The sequence below is a fragment of the Dermacentor silvarum genome, chromosome 2 (genome assembly GCF_013339745.2).
Source record: "Dermacentor silvarum isolate Dsil-2018 chromosome 2, BIME_Dsil_1.4, whole genome shotgun sequence".
Taxonomy (NCBI): domain Eukaryota; kingdom Metazoa; phylum Arthropoda; class Arachnida; order Ixodida; family Ixodidae; genus Dermacentor; species Dermacentor silvarum.
The window spans coordinates 244,804,983-244,812,818 of NC_051155.1; positions in this window are offsets into that span (position 1 = coordinate 244,804,983).

Here is a 7,836-nt window from a genome sequence, read left to right on the forward strand (position 1 = left end):
TGCGATATTTGAAAATTTTCAAAAGCAAATTATCCAAAAAGTAAAAATTCAAAATTAATTTGCTACGTCTAGGAACTAGATAAATATGTCCTAAAGGTACAGAGCAAGCCGCAGTGCAGTAAGTGCGGTAGTTTCTTCTAAATATGGTCACAACTGAGACACAGTTCGCAAAAACCATGTATTTCATGCTTGTTCTTGCACATTTATTTCTAAATCAAATCAATCAATTTCTTTATATTATATATAGTTGGAATCTACAAGAATTAAGCTTTTTATGGTTTATACGACAACTTCATATCCTAAGTAGAAGAGCCGCCACGGTTGCTCCAAAAGTACTGAGAACGGGGGCTCGTGCCGCCGGAGTGGGACCGCCACCTTAAACAGCTCCGCTGTCTTTAAAAAAAAAAAAAAATGCTTGGGGAGCGCTTCTGCCACGCTTCTGCCACGCAACAATAATCATAATCTGGTTTTCTAGGGTTTCATTTCTTGAAAACTCATCGCTCGGCGTCGACGCGTTGGTGCAGTGGTTACAGTGTTCGGCTGCTGACGCGAAAGACGCGTATTCGATCCCGGCTGCGGCAGTCGCATTTCAGTGGAGGCGAAATGCTAGAAGCCCATGTACTGTGCGATGTCAGTGCGCGTTAAGGAACCACAGGTGGTCGAAATTTCCGGAACGGTCCACTACGGCGTGCATCATGACCACATCGTGGTTTTCGCACCTAAAACCCCAGTGGTTATTAAGACGAAACTTTGATGTGTCTCATGCGGAGGTGTCCTTTAAAGAGTTTGCAAGGGCCTTGTCGAAAACCCGGCGTCGCCGCGGATGGCAAAAAAAAAAAAAATGACACGTGGCCCTATGGAAATGCATATGCCCGATCACGTGTGGCGCATACCTCGCTCTATACCCAAGTCCGTGATATGCGGGTATGCGCCACACGGCGTTTTACGTGTAGCGAAAGCGTAACATTAGGTGATGTATAACCTAATGTGTAACTTAACGTATAACTCAATGCATGAGTAAATTTGCACCAGGCTTCCGCCTTCAAGTGTTACAGAGAGTGTAACGCCGAGTGGAATTTTTAAATATTGGCGCTCGCCACATTCCTATCAAGAATGCCGACGACGGCACAATGCCGCACTGACGAGTAGCTTTTGTACATCGTTGCTACTCACTCAAACCGTGAGTAGGAACGGCACAAACAAGCGCCACGCACAAATAAGCCCACGCTAGTCCGCCGAATCCCGCAGTCCACGCCGAGAGGTGGCGCGTGGTGTCGAGAGTATCGGAGCGCGCCCGCAGCCTGCGTGCGAGGCTAAAATAATCTGGTCTATATAGATGGCGAGAGGAGGCAGTTCGCGGAGGTTTACGGTGTATTTCATACTCTAGTTGGAAAAATTAGATACAATGGCTCAGTCCCATTTTAAGGCTCGTCACAATTGCGGCCCTCACACGAGTCTGTATGCTGGCTATATCGCCTATATGAATTGCAGTAACATTTACTCACTAATTAAAATGCCAAACATCGTGCAATGCACCGACCATGTAAGCCTGTAAATATCTCGCTGGAAGACCACGATTAGTCGCTTACAACGCTGGCATTATGAAGAACGCCGGCAGCGAGGACGAACGGTTCGTACAGCCATGCGATTCACCGCGACTCCGAAAATTATATTAATCTTTATCTGCATATTTTTATGTCCACTACAGGACGGCCTCTGTCAGCAATCTCCTATTACCCCTGTCTCTTAACTTAGGCTATGCGATCTGCAACACTTGGGCGCGGAAGAACAGCCTAAGAAGGAAGACAGCACGCATGAAGTTAGCAGCCATCCCTGCTCGTCCTTGATCAGTGCACCCCCTAATGATTACCAACAATTGGATACGGCACGCGGGCCGCGTAAGCGTCAACCGCACACAGTAATTCGCAGCTGCGGCAGGGCTAGATGAGAAGACGCGTGCTCTCCTCCCCATGCGCGCATTTGATCATGTGTCCTCCAACTAACCCGAATATAGACCGCGTGGGAAGATAATGTCGATCAAGCCGCCATCCTCTTTGGCTCAGTGTTACGCGCTTTCTCTCGCACCCACAGTGTTTGGGTCGCTCACTCATATGACTTTTGGACTTAATACGGAATATCACGGCGACGACCACAGCGAAAATTTGCCTGGTGTGTCGATACAATTGCTGTCGCAATAAAAGGAGAAATAGAAAACAGGCGTCGAGCTCGCTTCTACCGCGGCTGCGGACGTTGCAATGTGCACCGGCTACAAACACAGCATGAGCACCAACTACAAAACCAATAGTGGGCACCTCGCTTATCGGTACTTCGCCAGAACCCGTCTGACGCTGAAAATGAAGCGTATTTTCCACCTTATAAGCACCAGCGGAAACAAAACACTCGGCGCGCGGGGAGACAGCGCACGCGAAGGGACCATGCATCACGGCTGGCCCAAGCTTCAACTCGGCGCAGCTTAACTCCAAAATGAAGCGTGTGACCCAAATATGTATGGCAGAGGCAGGAAAGTAGAAGTTGAGGACCCGTGTGTTCTAGCCGCTAGGCGAAAAGACTCCACGCCGCTATCAAGAAGGTTCCTCAGCTCACGTATTTCCATCAGCGAGTGACATGTACCGCCAGAGGTTCTATGAAGTACTTGACACAGTGCTGTCTTCGTTAAACAACAGGTATCCACTTGATATATGGTAGCATAAGTCTGACACTGAGCAGCTTGCCATAGGGAAGTTCTACGGTGATAGCGTTCTACGCGGTGACGACCTTAAACCAGGACGCCTGATTTTGCACAGATATATGCTGATTGACATTTTAAGCCAGCAAAGGTCGGCATCATTGCACACATTCGAGGACATCGTGCACATGGTTACGGGGGCAAGGGTGAACACCTGCGAAACCTTTTGCCGGAAATGGCCAAGCTAGAAAAAATTGCGTTGGCCATACCGGTCTCGTCGACCACATCCGAGAGGTCCTTTTCTTTCCTTCGGCGACTGAAAATGTATTTGCGGTCGACGACTGGACAAGCCCGTTTGAACCATCTGGCCATTTTGCACGCCCACAAAGAACTCTCCCGCAAAATCGATTTGAATACGATTGCCGACGACTTCATTTCCAGATCAAGTGCCCGAACGAACACTTTTTCAATGATGGTGAAATCATCGCATCAAACAACGAACTGATGTCTTTAATAGGAGAGAGAAAGTCACCAACTTACAAGTCAAAGTAAACCACCTGGCTTAGAAAACAACGCAAAATGTTATATACAAAAGAACGAAAATTTGGTACATAACAGCGCAAGCAGAGTGATGCCATTTGGGTACGAAAAGACGCGTGATTGCGCTATTTGCAAAACTCCCCAGTCCATGCTGTGCATTTTCCTTGTTGATACAGGTTACAGATTGATGCAAGTGGTGCAGACCAGCGGTGTCGTTTGTGCACTACACAAGGTGAGGGATACTATGGGTTTTTAAGAGAACGGGTGGTCGAAGAAATTCAATAGTGCAGACGAATGCTTCACCGTTTCAAAACACTGAAGGAATAGAGTTTGTACATTGTGGTAGATATTGGTATAGACGAAGAAACGTGGGAGTCACAAAAAATAAAAGATGATGATGTATAGGGGGGTAAACTTACTAAAGGGCACGGAGGGCAAGCCAAAGGCACCTGCCACCGCAAGCAGGCCTGGGCAAAGAGGACTCAGGATTTTAGATAAAGATACAAGATACTACCGCAATTATTGTATCTGATACCATACTTTCCATTTGTATCTCAAGATGCTTCGATACATTCGCAAATTTCGTATTATAGATCTATACAATGTATCAGCAAACGCGTATGCACAAAAATGATCGCTTGGAAATTTCTTTACTCCGACCAACCTTGTTTGATTTGAATGAAATGTCTGTTTGTATCTAAAAAATTTTGTCTTTCTTGCTCAAATTATCACCAAATTATCACAATAAACGTCACCTGCGAGATTGCTCCCATCTCTCCGACTTTGCCGCCTGCGATCGCTCCCAGTGAAATAGTTCACGTCAGCACATTGAAAGCATACCGCCCTCCTTCTAACGACAATGTTTGAAGTGCACCGAGATGGCGCTTTTACCGCCGGGGGTAATGCTACGAAGTTATCACAACAGAGAGAGACATTCTGCCCGGGGCAGACGACAAAGACGGGTCTGTCTGGAGCTGGGGGACTGTCCACCATCTTGGCTACTGTGTCTCTCAGTGTAAATACAGTGTAAATAGTCCCCCCTTGTGTGGCTTTATGTAACAATATTTCATTCCGAAACAATTTATTGGGGTTGCCTTAGCTGCTTAACATAAAAGCTCCTTATGCGCTGCGCTGTCAGCGGTTTTTGCTTGTCGCTTTTGTAATTGATGGGAGTCGCTGCTCTGGTTGCCGATCAGCTAGCGGGTCACCATGTAATTACAAGAACGTTGATAAGAAGCCTCTGCACGATGGCGCAAATACCACTGTGGAGTTTTACCTTGTCCGTAAAAACAAAAAGAAAAGAAAAAAAAAAAATCAGTAGCCCCTCCCCTGTCGAGGAGATGGGGGTAAGCGAAGCTTGTCGTGTGTTTCTTCGGTTCCTCCGAACGAATTTCACTGACGAGTACCACGTTGTGCTCGAGCCACAACCGGTCACACGCACTGCAGCTGGCTCCGAAGTTCCGGTTGAGAAACTCGCGTTGCACGGGGTAAGTTGGCGCTAGCGTTGCCGAGGCGTGCACCACTGTTGTGTTCCTGGAGGGCAATTAAGACGACGCTGACGTTTGGCCTCAACATCGCGCTCCCTCAACTCCCTGAGTCCGTGGCTCTTCGCTGTCGTTTCGCCTGAGCTTCGGAAGCCCTAACGCTAGAACCGGCACGTCGACGACTAGCCCTTTCCCGAGCGCGTTCATCCTGGATGAATTTCCATTAAGTTTCTTCAAAATTGAATCTGTCCGTTACGTAAGACAATTGGCTCATACCCCCGTAAACGTGGCCTCCTCTTTACGACGACAGAAGAAAAAAAACTTGCCGCGTATCTGCGTGCTTCGCTGCAAATGTCGTCGAAAGACGATAGTCTTCTGCCGGCCGTACTACATGAGTGCTGGTCTGATCCGCGGCCACCCGTGATGCTGTTCTCGTACCATTTACGTCCTGGCATGAAGGTTTGTTTGAACAGATTTCATTTTACCGCATTATTTCATCAAGCGGCCATTTATGTTTTGCCCTGCCTCAGACAGCGCTTCCTTTATGTTGAATCGGCCGCATCTGGCTGGCATTGATAAAATTGAGGAGGCGCTGCGTGAGACATGGACGCCATCTGGCAATACATCGGGAAACATGAGCTTGTGCAGAGGGTTTCCTTCCTCCATGGCAGAAGGCGCTCGTCGGCGCGCAGTCGGGGAACGTCGTTCGTCGGCGCGCATGGCATTGCATTTTCAGCGCAGCTTAAGAAACTAGGGTCTTTAGAGTTACGTATCTATGTATTTTTTATTAAAGGAACACACCTCCTAATACTTACCTAGTGATGTTGCGCCTCAGATATGCGTAATATTTACTTTGTGATCGATAACGTTCACAAGTATGAACAGCCGTACCAGTTTAAGTAGTGTGGGCGGTAAGCAAGTGGTCCAACTTTGGCCGGGTGGCTGAATCGGGTGACAGACAGACCAAATTTTCAGCGTTTAAGTTCCCCAAGAAAGACTATCGTCTTTAAAATGAAATTCTACGCTGGAATGATTAGCGGCAACGCAGCCAGCTGTGGAAGCAGGCGATGACGATGAACGCGGGAGCAGTGGCACCAGCGCGTGCCGAGCACGAGCCACCTGTGCAGCTCTGAGAGCAACTGTTTTTTTTTTTTTTTAATTTTATTTTTAAATCGTGTTACATCGTCGGCGCAGGCTAGCGTATACAAGCTTCGCTTGAAAACAAATCAAGAAAACGAAAAGTTTAGTGGCGCGCAGACGTTCGCGCGCTTGTTTATGTCGAGACGGCGCGAGCGCCACCACGTGACTCTGCTCTACCAATGGGGACGCGCAGACCTCATCGCCTGCCCTCGCTGTAGGGATATGGCGGAAAGATAAAAGATTGTCGCTGCCTTTAGTTTTATTCATGTGGCTTAGTGGTAGCAGTATCAGCTTGAAAAGCGGGGTTCAGCCAACGTTTATAGTTTCGGACGGTGATGTTGCGATGTAGCAGTATCTTAAGTGTATCTTAAGATACACGATACATTCTTCCATGTATCGGAAATGCAGACACTGATACATGCCTTGGCAGACGTATTATGATGCAGATACAAGTTACCGAATGAGTATCTAAGATAGTATCTCATAAGATACATGTATCTTCGACACTGCCCAGCACTGACCGCTAGGACCTATATGAACACCTTGATTTAAAAAAAATTAAGGCGGGGAATACATGTGCTGAGACTTTCCGTAGGTATCGTGAACTTTTTTACGACCAGCGTGGGCATGGAAAATTGCGGGCAGTGAAGGAGTGATTACGTTTTATATTTCAACAAGACTAATCACTGGAGTATTACGAGCCAACACCTCTATTTAAAGATGGCGAGACGGGCAAATTTTTTCGAAGTTTATCGCAATGGATTGCTTTCTGAAGCGCAACAGCGCGCACACACGAATATGGCTACAAGAAACGAAAAAAGAAAAATGACAGTTCCATCTAAAATGTTTATTGGAGCTTACAGACTCACATACCAGGTGTTGTTTTTTTTTTTTATCTTCAAAATTTTGAAAATTGCCTGTGCCGGATAGCAAATCTTAAACTCTGACCTAAATTACTCGATGAGGCGGCCAGTACTTCTACAAGATACGAAATGCGTAATTGAATAATTAGCACAATTACACTAATTAACATTTAAATTCATTACATTAGGGCACATATTGAAATCTACGAATATTAGCCGGTGAGTTTGCCAGGCGTATCCACTTGGAAAGAATTCTCGGAACTTCACCAGTTTCGAGACCATTTTCAGAGCGTCCAACGAAATGCATCGGCGTTCCAGTTACTTACGTACGTCAATGCATAAAATGGCGTTTTCTTAAAAAACGCGACAACCGTGCATTTTTACCGCAAGTTTGAAGGCGTATATCTCGAAACCGGTGCCGTCCTCAGAATTCGTTCCAGGTCGATATGCTTTGCAAACTCATGAACCACAGTTCGCAGATTGAAGTATGCGCCGTAAAGTAATTAATCAAAGTATAATTAGTGTAAGTTCATTATACAATTAAACATTTTGATTTCTCGCAGAAGTAGTGGGCGCCTGATCGAGTAATTTAGTTCAAGGGTTATAATTGTGCTATCTGCCACAGGCAATTAAAGAATTGTTACAACTAAAGAAAGAAAGAAAAGATAAAAAAGACACCTTGTGTGTGTGTGTGTGTGTGGGGGGGGGGGGGTGTGGGGGGGGGGTGTACAGGATGCTTCATTAAGCTGTGCTAAAATTTAAACATATGCGAATGCCACGTAGCTGAAGAGAACCAAGGTAATGTTATTTGCCATCGCTTGGCGCAATTCAGACTTTTTATTTTGCTTAATTACACAATTAGTTATCATTAATTACTTTACTTGTCAAATAATATCAGAAAATTGTAGGCCGTTAAGAATTCCCGATCCATCTTTCTGTTGCTCAATATACGTGCTACGTGAAAGTTTTTTGCAAGCCTGAAAGGAGCCCGGCAAACCACGCGAAAAGTTAATTTCGTGTGCACTTTTTCGTGTGCAGAATCGCTGGTCTTTACCAGTATCAAACTGCAAAGTCGCATTGGCTTGATAAGGCTACAACTGCTGTTCGCAGTAACTCAGTGAAC